Source organism: Aquarana catesbeiana, linkage group LG06, assembly GCF_042186555.1.
Source record: "Aquarana catesbeiana isolate 2022-GZ linkage group LG06, ASM4218655v1, whole genome shotgun sequence".
Taxonomy (NCBI): domain Eukaryota; kingdom Metazoa; phylum Chordata; class Amphibia; order Anura; family Ranidae; genus Aquarana; species Aquarana catesbeiana.
This window is the reverse complement of record NC_133329.1, coordinates 397,917,773-397,930,645: the sequence shown is the minus strand read 5'-3', so window position 1 is coordinate 397,930,645 and position 12,873 is coordinate 397,917,773. Positions and strand designations below refer to the sequence as shown.

The following is a 12,873-nucleotide window of genomic DNA, read 5'->3' as shown; positions in this document are numbered from 1 at the left end:
CATACAGTACTGTATACACCAGCGCCCCCGGACCTCTGGCCACATACAGTACTGCATACCCCATTGCCCCCGGACCTCTGGCTGCATACAGTACTGTATACACCAGCGCCCCCGTACCTCTGGCTACATACAGTACTGTATACACCAGCACCCCTGGACCTCTGGCCACATACAGTACTGCATACCCCATTGCCCCCGGACCTCTGGCTACATACAGTACTGTATACACCAGCGCCCCCGTACCTCTGGCTACATACAGTACTGTATACACCAGCGCCCCCGGACCTCTGGCCACATACAGTACTGTATACACCAGCGGCTTTACATGGATGAGCACCAGACACCAGACGCGGGATATACTGTACATTGTGAGTGTAATTCCACTTTTTTTTTTTTACATTAAAACTGTAAAACTGTGATCCTTCTACTGCTCATCTTGCAAGATCGCGCTCATATATCAAGTTGCAGTTAAAAAAAAAAAAAAAAAAAAGATTTTGCTCGTCTCGCAAACGCGAAGGTATTACTGTATTAGATTTACAAACGCATGATGAGCGCAAGCGTATCAAACTTGATGATCCTGCCATAACGGTCCTTATTCCGACACTTCCTGTTATAGGGTGACAACGCTCTGTCCTTGTCATTCATTGGTGCTCTTGTGTTGTCACCCTCTCACATGCACCCCCTGCAAGCAGATGCGCCAACATGCATTGCACAGACATGCTCCACTCTTGTCACTATCAGGAGGCCAGACCACAGCAATGGTGTAGAGCCGGTGTCTTGCCGAGAAAGTTCCCCCGGCGGATAAGGACCCCCCTGTACTGCGCAGGCGCAGCGCTTGCGCAGTACGAACGACTAAGGAGCCGCCGAAAATAGCCGAAGCTGAAAACCTTCAGTCAGCTGTACACGGCGCCTGCGCCCTTAGTCCAGGTTCAAGCCCCACCATCCAAGTGGACCTAGAGGGAGAATAAAAAAGTGCAGAGCGAAGCGAGGCCGTGCCCGAAGCGTGGCGAGCGAAGCGAGCCCGTGAGGGGCCCTCTTACAGGTGCCATGTACAGCTGATGTACAACTATTCGGCTTCGGCTATTTCCGTCGGCTCGTACTGCGCAAGCGCTGCGCCTGCGCAGTACAGGGGGGTCCTTATCCGCCGAGGGGAACTTTCTCGGCAGAACACCGCCGCTGGAGACCGGTCTACTTTTAGAAACGTTGGATATCTTGCAGGAAGGTGCCCGGGGCTCTCAGGAGTTCTCGTCATTTGTAATCCTGTCATTTCCCTATGGCTGCACCTTCTCCCTCTCTCCTGTGTAGTTTGGCTCGCTCTCTCGCCAAGTCACGGCTCGCTCCAGCAGGTTGTGTGTAAACAGCGCTGACCCGTCCCGTCCCGTCCAGCCAGAACTTGTGATCTGAGTGTTTACAAAACTCCTGCCAGTGATTTCTCTCACTTTACATGGCTATAAATATTCCTCAATGCTGATTGGTGGGTTACTGCGTCACTGATCGGCGTCCAAAGAACTCGCAGCATGTAAAAATCGCTCTCTGCAATGTTGTGTATTTTATATGGATCAGACATCTTCCTTTATAGATGGCATTGCACCATTTACATCGGTCACTGCACCAAAAGAGCTTGCACTCTAATGCCTGCACTGCAGTCACACAAATAGGTCAAAATTGGTCATAATTAATGTAGAGACATGGCTGGTCCCAGCCTGGTCTGTCTATTATAAGTCCCAGCATCAGCTGTATATACTATATATTATCTGCCTGGGAACTACAAGTCCCAGCATAATTTGTGAACATGTATATTAGGAAACCAGGAACTATAAGTCCCAGTGTCACCTGTATACATGTATATAAGGTGACCGGGAACTACAAGTGCCAGGATTTCCTGTGTACGTGTATATTATGTGACCAGGAACTACAAGTCCCAGCACCACCTGTATATTATGTGAGCGGGAACTACAAGTCCCAGCATCACCTGTATACATGTATATTATGTGACCAGGAACTACAAGTCCCAGCATCACCTGGTTACGTGCATATTATGTGACTGGGAACTACAAATCCCAGCATCACCTGTATACATGTATATTATGTGACCAGGAACTACAAGTCCCAGCATCACCTGTATAAATGTATATTATATGACTGGGAACTACAGTTCCCAGAATCACCTGTATACATGTATATTATGTGACCAGGAACTACAAGTCCCAGCATCACCTGTATAAATGTATATTATATGACTGGGAACTACAGTTCCCAGAATCACCTGTATACATGTATATTATGTGACCAGGAACTACAAGTCCCAGCATCCCCTGTATACCTCCTATACATGTATATTATGTGACCAGGAACTACAAATCCCAGCATCACTTGTATACATGTATGTTATGTGACCAGGAACTACAAGTCCCAGTATCACCTGTATACATGTATATTATGTGACCAGGAACTACAGGTCCCAGCATCACCTGTATACATGTATGTTGTGTGACCAGGAACTACAGGTCCCAGAATCACCTGCATGTAGCTGTAGATATATATATATATATGAGTCTGATCTGATGAGTTATGTTGGTGAAGTCTCTAGAGGCTGGGAATGTGACGGGTCGGAGCTCCTGAAGTCCTCTTCATAGATATATCGATGACTCCAGAAGCCATACAGGGATGATTAAGCCTGGAGACTCAGCATGCGAGGGGTCAGGGGCCCCTGAGGGCCCCATTATAGATCTGTTTGAAGTGTATATGGTAATAAAGCATGTACAAATGATACGGGACTTTTAAGGTGCACAAACAATAGGCAATAATAAAAATGATACTTCATTTATTGATTTCATTGAAAAAATATATGATAAAACCAATAATCATACTGTGGTCTCATTCAGCAATAATTTGTTCGGTCAACATATTATCATGCTACGGGTGTTTCCATCCCAAACTGATAACCGTCTTGTGGTTGAACCATCTCCTACCCCATACCAGATAGTTCATACAATATATGGGGATTGTTGATGAGACATCTCCTTAAAGTCAGCGGTGAAGCCATATGGAGATGATTTAGTCTTGAGACTCAGAATGTGAGGGGTCAGGGGACCTTGAGGGCCCCATTGTAGATCTACAGTAGTTGATGAGACCTCTCGGTGAAGCTGTACTGGGATGATTCGGAAGCTCAAAATGTGAGGGGTCAGGGGATTTTGAGGGCCTCATTGTAGGCCTATATATGTGGGAATCGTCAGTGAGACCTCTCAGTCAAGCTATACGGGGATGAATCGGAGACTCGGAATGTGAGGAGTCAGGGGACCTTGAGGGCCTCATTGTAGGTCTATATATATGGGAATAGTTGATGAGACCTCTCAGTGAAGCTGTACGGGGATGAATCGGAGACTCGGAATGTGAGAGCTCAGGGGATTTCGAGGGCCTCATTTGTAAGCCTATATATATGGGAATAGTCGATGAGACCTCTCGGTGAAGCTGTACGGGGATGAATCGGAGACTCGGAATGTGAGAGCTCAGGGGATTTTGAGGGCCTCATTGTAGGCCTATATATATGGGAATAGTCGATGAGACCTCTCGGTGAAGCTGTACGGGGATGAATCGGAGACTCAAAATGTGAGGAGTCAGGGGACCTTGAGGGCCTCATTCTAGGTCTATATATATGGGAATAGTTGATGAGACCTCTTAGTTAAGCTATACGGGGATGATTCGGAGACTCAAAATGTGAGGAGTCAGGGGACCTTGAGGGCCTCATTCTAGGTCTATATATTTGGGAATAGTTGATGAGACCTCTCGGTGAAGCTGTACGGGGATGATTCGGAGACTCAAAATGTGAGGAGTCAGGGGACCTTGAGGGCCTCATTGTAGGCCTATATATATGAGAATAGTTGATGAGACCCCTTGGTGAAGCTGTACAGGGATGATTCGGAGACTCAAAATGTGAGGAGTCAGGGGACCTTGAGGGCCTCATTGTAGGTCTATATATATGGGAATAGTCAGACCTCTCGGTGAAGCTACAGTATATGGGGATGAATCGGAGACTCGGAATGTGAGGGGTCAGGGGACCTTGAAGGGCCCCTTTGTAGATCTACAGTATATATACAGTACAGTATATATGGGAATAGTTGATGAGACATCTGGGTGAAGCTGTACAGGGATGATTCGGAGACTCGGAATGTGAGCAGGTGAATAAGACTTTCCATGCGCTGGCAGCAGAGCCCGTGTCCTGAGCTCAGTGCCATTGTCGGAAAGACACAAATCTGGCCCAGATTGGCCAGGACAAGGGGAGGATCTGCCTCTGGGGGAACTGCCCAGTCTCAGCGGCGGAAAAAGGAGCCGGGGGCCAAAATCCAGAGAAATCTCTCAGGATTATCCAGAGAGCCGGAATTAACCCGTTCACTGCTGGAGGCAAACTGCCAACCTCAACACATGGCATATGGCAAGACCGACCTCGTCCTTCAACTGCCGATTCTTCTTTGCAGTCATCCATAGTGAAACCTTCTTCTAATATTTGTTATACCATTGCAAGGTCTTTTCTCAACACCAATTACTCAGCTTGTAGAATGCAATTGCACACGTGCATCGCCAGTATGTACACTCATACCAGCTCTGAATTAGAATGGAACCATTCAGCCTACCAAGCATGGAGGAAACTAGGATTTGCGGAGGAAACCCATGCAAACTCCATGCAGGTAGTGTTCAAACCAGGGACCTAGGTGCTTACAAGGCACTGTTAACCACTGAGCCACTGTGCTGACCACTGAGCCCACAAGGCGATGACCAAACATCATTTAGGCCTAGTTCACATCTAAGCAACATGTTTTCGGGGAGGGGCACCATTTATTTGAATGGGCCCTCCCCTCTCTCTGCTCGAAAAGCGTGCCAAAGAACCTCACGCACCAAAGCGCATTTTGTGACGCGGTCTATATCGCGCGACTGCTACCCTCGTTTGGGGGTGCCATTAGGAAATAATGGCACCACAAGTGCGTCATGCGTTTTAGCGAGAAACACAAGCTGAAGCGGGCATTCCCGCTATGCCCAGATGTGAACGGGGCCTTAAAGAGGAGTTTCAGTCTCCCCCCCCCATAAAAATTATATTAAAAGTCAGCAGCTACTAATACTGTAGCTGCTGACTTTTATTATAAGGACACTGGCCTGTCCAGGGATCCAGCGCTGTCCTCAAGCAAGCTGATTCTTCAATGGGCTTCCAGTGCAGGAACCGGCATCTTAACTAAGGGAAAGCCTTGCGGCTTCACAGCTGGCTTCTCATTGCACATGCGTGAATGTGTGAATGGTCCCCAGTCTTCTTGGTGAGTGAGGGGGCACTGCGACAATCCAAAGTGGGAGTAGGTACTTGCCAGAACCCCCCCCCCACCCCAAAAAAAATAATAAAACTGGTGAGGTGCCGAATCGGGGTGGGGTGAATTAAACAAGAGGAACATTCCCTTTTGGGTGAAGTTCTTCCTTAGGTAAGCACCTAGCGCTTAGTAAACAAATCAGGTTTACCTACCTCACAGCTAGCAAATCATTGGATTATTGAAACGTAAAATGATAAATAATCCAACATAAAAATCAATAAAACAAAGCAAGCCAACATTAAAGCTCTATTAAACCCAATCATTACATGTGGTGGCTGCATTCGTTTTCTTTTTCTTTTTTTTAGGCTTCTTTTCACCTTGTGATCTCCCCAGTAACACGCCAGCTGTATTAGAGCATCCCCGCTCTGGATGAAGGAGCACTGGGGACACAGCAGACAGCAGCATTGTCAGTCTGGGGGGGGGGGGGGGGAGTGTTAGATGGATTATCAGATTTAGATACACCAACAAATTGAAGCCAAACTCCAGCTCACCCTTTATCGTCAGTTATAGCATGTTTTGTTTTTTTTTTCATTTTGGTATAAAGGTTTTTACATAAGCTGATCATTGTAAGCGCCCCTGCCATTAATCATATGTGAAACTGACACATTCTGCTGGAGAGCTTGTGCTTTTGAAAAATGGACTTACTGGCTGGATCACCAGATGAAAATAGAAGAAAGAAAACCTAAAAAAAAAAAAAAAAAAAAAAAAACCAATGCAGCCGTCACCTCTAAGAATTGGTAAGCTGCACAAATAAATACATGTTTGCTTTTAGGTTTAATAGAACTGAAAACAAGACAAGCAGTGAAATCTCCTGTGCTGTGATACGATAACCCGGGACATCCGCAGTCCTCATTGTCCCCCTGTGTGATCTCCAACACAAAGCCGATGTCCATGTGTGATGCCGAGCCTGTGCTGTGTATTAATGACAGAGGTGGAATCCAATGATTGAAAAGGGCGGGGCCAGGGACAGTCAGACTGGGGAGAAAAGACTCCCGGGCCTCGGGCAGGGGTGTCAAACTGGCGGCCCTCCAGCTGTTGTGGCACTACAAGTCCCATCATGCCTCTGCCTGTGGGAGTCATACAGGTGCTTGTAACTGTCAGCCTTGCAATGCCTCATGGGAATTGTAGTTCCGCAACAGCTGGAGGGCCGCCAGTTTGACACTTGTGCGGCTAGAATGAAGCCAAACCTCTCGCAGCCAGGAAATAAGGCAGGATCTATCTGACTGGCTGCAGCTTCTAATGCACATTGTGAGAAGCTCACAGTGTGCGGTGAAATCAGAGGAAGCCGTTTCAGTCCGGGAGAGAAGCCGGTACAACTGTGCAAGACTGAAGGGAAGGCCGGAGTTCTGCTTTAAGTGTTATGACATTTTTTTTCTATTTTTCTATCTTGTTTTTCTATCAGTGAAAATGTCTTGTTCTGATCGTTCAGATTGTCGTTGTGATTTTGTTTCCTTTTTAATGCTCACATGATGACAACGTGCTGGCGGTGTGATGTGTCCATGTGTCTGTCTGCTGAGACTTCATAGCGCCAAGACAGATCCAAAACCACAACATGGGACCATTAACCCCTTCAGCACCGGAAAATGTTTACCCCCTTCATTCAATTTTTTTTTGCTATTCAGCACCGCGCTGCTTTAACTGGTAATTGCGAGGTCATGCAACGCTGTACCTATATGAGATTTTTAGCATTTTTGTGATACAAATAGAGCTTTTTTTTTTTTTTTGGTGGTATTTAATCACCACTGAGTTTTTTTATTTTTTTGCTAAACAAAGGAAAAAATACAGAGAAACAAACAAATAAAAAAAAAAAAAAAAAAAATTTTTTTCTGTTATACAATTTTTCAAATAAGTATTTTTTTCCTTTTACTGATGGGCTACACTGATGGGAACTGGTGGGAGGCACTGATAGGCTGCACTCATGGGGAGCACTGATAGGCACTGATGGGCTGCACTAATGGGCACTAATGGGATGCACTGATGGGCACTGATAGGCTGCACTGATGGGGAGCATTGATGGGCACTAATGGGCTGCACTAATGAGCACTGATAGGCTGCACTGATGAGCCCTGACAGTTCCCTGATTATCTGTGTGCATGTCCCCTGTCAGGATTGCCGGTTACCGGCTCTGACATCACGTAAGGAGAGGAATGCCGATAGCTGGCAATCCCGTTTACAATGTGATCATCTGTGATTGGACACAGCTGCTCACAGGGGAAAAGGGCTGCTGTGATTGGCCCTTTACCACGATCTTTGATCAGGTGTGTACGAAGGACACCGCATTCACAGAGTGCGCTGGATCCGCGCCCCAGGGGCGTGGTTCTGGGAGGACGCCCTCCTGGAACAACAGAGCTGCGCTGTAGCCGTCTTTTGGCTATGTCGCGGTAAGGAAGTGGTTAAAGCTGAACTCCAGAAAAGACACAAATGGATGCGGCTCTGTAATCATTATTACAAAGACGTATTTTTTTTTTTTTTTTTTTTTGTGCAAGGAATGTGCTGATAGGAGGGGAGAGCAGAGTGCCAGAAACATTAGCTCATCAGTCTGCTGATTCTTCTTCTTCTTTCACTGTCCAATCACAAGCTGGGGGGAGGGACAAGACCTGAAAATGCTGCTGATCTGCAGCAGAGAGAAATCAGGTCTCCTGCTCTGCCAGGCATGTCTGTGCTTTGTGGCAGAGCTGTGCAAATCTTGGGACTGGATGGACAGGAATGCAAATCCTTTGGCAGGTTAATTAGCCCCCTTATATAAATATTTTGGCTGTTTGTTTCGGGTTCAAACCCTCCCCTTGTCTTATCTGTCTTTTTCCTGGTTGTATATAACACACATATACAATATATCCGTGTATTCCGTGTAAATAACGTTCCATCGCCTCTGTACGCCTCCACTTGATTAACAATCCCCCGTAGAACCTCCGCTCATGGAACATTCCTGGTCCAGGGAGAGGTAGGCTGTTTTCTGTCATCCTGTCACGGATCGGCCAATCGGCGTCTTTCGCCCTTGGCTCTTTATAAGGCCCTGCCGCGATGCAGCACCCTGATTGGCCGGCGCCCCCTCTTGAGGGTTTTCAGATGCTCCAGGGGCGGCTTGACACATTGTTATTATTCGACCATTCCGATCGTGTTGTATGTCACTCTCATAACTTACTAATGGAATTGGCTGACCGGGGGGGTGTGGGGGGGTAATGGGGCGCGGCGGTGCAGCGCGGGGGGGGGGTGTTTATGTTAAATACGGGGAATTCTCTGTACAATGTCTAATTCATAGAAGCAGCTCCAACACGTTCAACTGGATGGAGTGAATCCTTCCCGACATTCGCGATTCCAGGACCGCCAAAAACAATGGAAAAGGTTGGCTCCTGTGAGAAAACGACATTTGAGATCCCTTTAAGGATGACCAGACAAACCGTTAAATACATACATGGGAGCTGTTCTACCTGCCAAAGGATTTGCATTCCTGTCCATCCAGTTCTGAGGTTTACACAGCTCCGTCACACGGCACAGCCCTGGAGACATGATTTTTCTTTGCTGCAGTTTGCTAACGCAGGTCTTGTGTGTCCCCCCCCCCCCCCCCAAACTACAAATCCCAGCATGTCAGCTCTTGTCACTCCCACAGTCTGTGAATGGACAGCAAAAGGTGAAGCAGCAGACTGATGAGCTCATCTATCTGTAAAAACCAGATCCTTTTCCATGCATGCAGCCCAGGCCATATACCCTCAACATGGGATGTGGGTGGGGGGGGTGTGCCTGTTGTTCCCATGTTGATGGGGGCAAGGGCCTCCTACCCACAACCCTGGCTGGTGGTTGTGAAGGTCTGCGAGTGTAAATTGGAAGGAAATGTCTCAGTGGGGTTTTGTGTTGCAGACAAAAATTCAAATTGGAATAGAAAAATATATATATATTTTATTGAAAAAGTATTCACATACAATTGCATGAAAAAAAAAATGTTAAAACATGAGCTCTGCGAGTGAGGCCATTGCACATACATATGGTAATACAACCGTTCGGGTACATGAGCAAACATAGCATGGTATAGGTGTATATATAATCATACTGATAAACTCCAACGCGTTTCGACCATTAATCGTAGAGGTCTTCTTCTGGGGGAAAGGAGTACAAGAACTCTACAAAGAGAATGTATTGTAAAAATACATGTATTTAAACAACAATGTGAGTCGATATTAACACACAAAAAAAAAATACAGTTTAAAGATCAGGTTTGTGAGTGGGGGGCTTATCGGAATCTGGAAGTGGGGGGCTTATCGGAATCTTTTAGGAAAAAGGGCCCCAAGATCCCCCCCCATGTGAATGAGTACAGGATGCCCTTACCCATTCACCAAAGAAAAAATTGTAGTGTAAAAAAAAAAGACAGTAGGCAGTTTTGACAAGTCCTTTATTTAAAAAAAAAAAAAAATAAAAAAAAAAGCCCCCCCCCAGTGTAGATCCATCATCAATTACAATGCCTGCTGCCACTGCCGGCCCGAAAAAAAAAAAAAAAAAAAGCTCCGCTCCCTATGAAGGTTCCTAAATAACTAAGGGCCCCTTGTGATGTCACTGATCATGCAAGGTCAGGGGTGGTGACACCCGGTTGGGCTGCACGCTCGAATAAGGGTCTGGTATGGATCTTGAGGGGGAGATCATTTAAAAAAAAAAAAATGGTTTGGGGGTTCCCCTCGTAATTCATACTAGACCGAAGGAGATCGAACAATCAGATTATGGGCATCCATTCTCCATTACGAGTATGCGGTAAAATAACGCACAGCGTTTTTCAAAACATTTTTTTGGCATTCACTAAAACGCTATTACAATACTGCATGAGTTATTTTATGAAGTCGTGCGGTATCTCAGTAGTGAAATCCTGCGGTAATTTTTTTGGAGGGGGGGGCCACGCCATTTTTTTTTCCTTGCCGGCATTTTTTTTTTTTTTTTTATTGAATTCAGCTGTCGGCGAGGGATTCCCGCTGACAGCTGATGGCTTAACGGTTGTTAAGGACATGACGGTGCCTACTCCTTAACAACCATGTCAATTACTGGTTGCTAAGGATGCCAACGGCCTCTTGCTTCTTAACAGTGGCGTCTCCAGCCTTCATATTTAGGGGGGGCACATGGGGGGAGAGCGACAAAAGTAGGGGGGCAACTATAAAATGCAATTTTATATATATATATATATATGTATATATATATCTCCTGGGGCCCTTTACTATGATCCCACAATGGGCCCTTTCACATGTTCTGCAGTGAGCTCCCTTCCTACTGTATTGGGACCCCCCAGGGTGGCAGAAAACAAGAGATATATGTCACCAGCATACCAAGAAAATATAAGGGTCCAAAGCAGTGGGAGAACTATCAGGGTTGCAAAGGTGGTCTTGCCTCCGGGCCCTGGTGTTCTGCCACTGTGGGGTTCCCCAGCCTCCTCTTACTGTCCTGCCCCTGCTATTGACAGCGCTGGTCTGGCATCTCTTGGAATTTACAGGCTGGTTCTCCTGTCCTAAGGATGGGAGAAATCAGTCTGTTTTTTCAGTAACTGAGAGTCCTGGTGGAGTCCTTCCTGCAACCCGCTCTTCTCCCTGCCAATGAGGATGCAGGGGAAGGAGCAGATTGGGCGGCCGTGGTTGTGTCAGCGTTCACATTATGCAGTGTCAGCGAGCAGAGGGAGGGGGGGAGGAATCACCCGCAGGAGATGACTGGGGACTCTCTCTCTCTCAATAGAGACTGTGTTACTCCAGTGGTGGCCTGAGTAAGATGCGGCGCATCCGCTATGAATGCAAACAAAAAAACATTGCCTTTTTGTAGGAAAAAAAAAAATTTAATTGGGGGGGCACGGCATAATGTTGGGGGGTCAGGGCCCCCCTCTGCCCCCCCTAGGGACGCCATTGCTTCTTAACAACCAGCTAATTACAGTCTTTGTTAAGGAAGCCGGCTGCCACCAACGGTAAATTACAGCAGGATTTCACTGCTGAGATACCGCACGACTTCATAAAATAACTCATGCAGTATTTTAATAGCGTTTTTTTAGTGAATGCCAAAAAAAAGTTTTGAAAAACGCTGTGCGGTATTTTACCGCATACTCGAAATGGAGAGTGGATACCCATAATCTGATTTTTCGATCTCTGTTCAATCTCCTTTTATATCTACCAAAACAGTATAACAGAAATACGCAGATTCAAAAAAATGTCATTCTAGGAATATTTGTTCAATTTTCTAATTGTTAGTGGGGTCAAAACGACATTCGTTTATAACCACCATGACGAGAAACTTCGAAGTAACGGGATGGAATATCTCAAGTGAACTCATTTTTAAAGCCGGCCATAGGTGGATACAATTTCAAACAAAAAGTCTTATGCCGCGTACACACGGGCGGACTTTTCGACCGGACTGGTCCCACAAACATTCCAGCGGACTTTTGACGGACTTCGACGGACTTTCTAACGATCGGACTTGCCTACACACGATCACACCAAAGTCCGATGGATTCGTACGTGATGACGTACACCGGACTAAAATAAGGAAGTTGATAGCCAGTAGTCAATAGCTGCCCTGGCGTCGGTTTTTTGTCCGTCGGACTAGCATACAGACGAGCGGATTTCTGGGTCCGGCGGAGTTACGACGTAAAGATTTGAAGCATGTTCCAAATCTAAAGTCCGTCAGATTTGCGACTGGAAAAGTCAGCTGAAGGTCCGGTGAAGCCCACACAGGATCAGATTGTCTGCTGGATTTGGTCCGTCGGCGTCCGTCAGACCAGTCCGGTCGAAAAGTCCGACCGTGTGTACGCCCCATTAGGAAAATGTATACGAAAATTCTCAGAATGTTCGCTTGTCTTTCGAAAGATTTTGTTGGCTTTTAACATTTTGACACCGATTTACTTTACAGGATAAAGTCCTTGTATGTTGTTAGAAATTTTGTTCGTTCAAGAAAAATTTTCCATCCTGCTCCTTCTTTCCCAAGAACGATTATTTGATATTCCACCCATCTTTGGACAGCTTAAAGCCGGCCATAGATGGATTGAATTTTGTCTGGTTCAGCAGGGACTGGGCCGAGGCTCGATCCATGTATGGGCAAGCTGGTTGTACTGAAGTTGATCCATCGATTGACTTCCTTAGGACTATCAGCCTTGTTGGATTTATTGCATGTGATTACTGCTGGTGGCTATACTTGGTGTAGATGATGGAGAGGGATTATTATCATTCCAGGTGGACTCTTATGGAGACTGCGGTCAGCGGCGTCCTGCGGTCATCCAGCCTAAACCCGTCCGGATATTTCTGAACGTTGGATGGGTGTCCCGGGTCCTGGAAATCAGGGAGTGCAGAGTGGGGGATGCTGGCCGGGTGCTCCGCCATTCCTGAACTATTCTCAGAGCTGTCTGAGAATTTCATAGACCCGGCAGGACAGCGGACATCTCTGTGCTGTGTGATATGACTGGACTGAAATGTACAGACATGCTGAGGATGGGTCTATAACAGTTCCCATAGCGGCATAAAAAACAGAATTCATGTTGAGTTTGTATTGACCATAACGAGTGCAGAAAGGCAGC

The 12,873-nt window shown here is 46.4% G+C and overlaps 1 protein-coding gene across 12 annotated transcripts in view; it reads left to right on the top strand.

The window, feature by feature from the left end:
• Window positions 1-12,873, top strand: part of TNS1 (tensin 1) — a 673,270-nt gene that overhangs the window by 518,894 nt on the left and 141,503 nt on the right. The gene's annotated exons all lie outside the window — the stretch shown is intronic.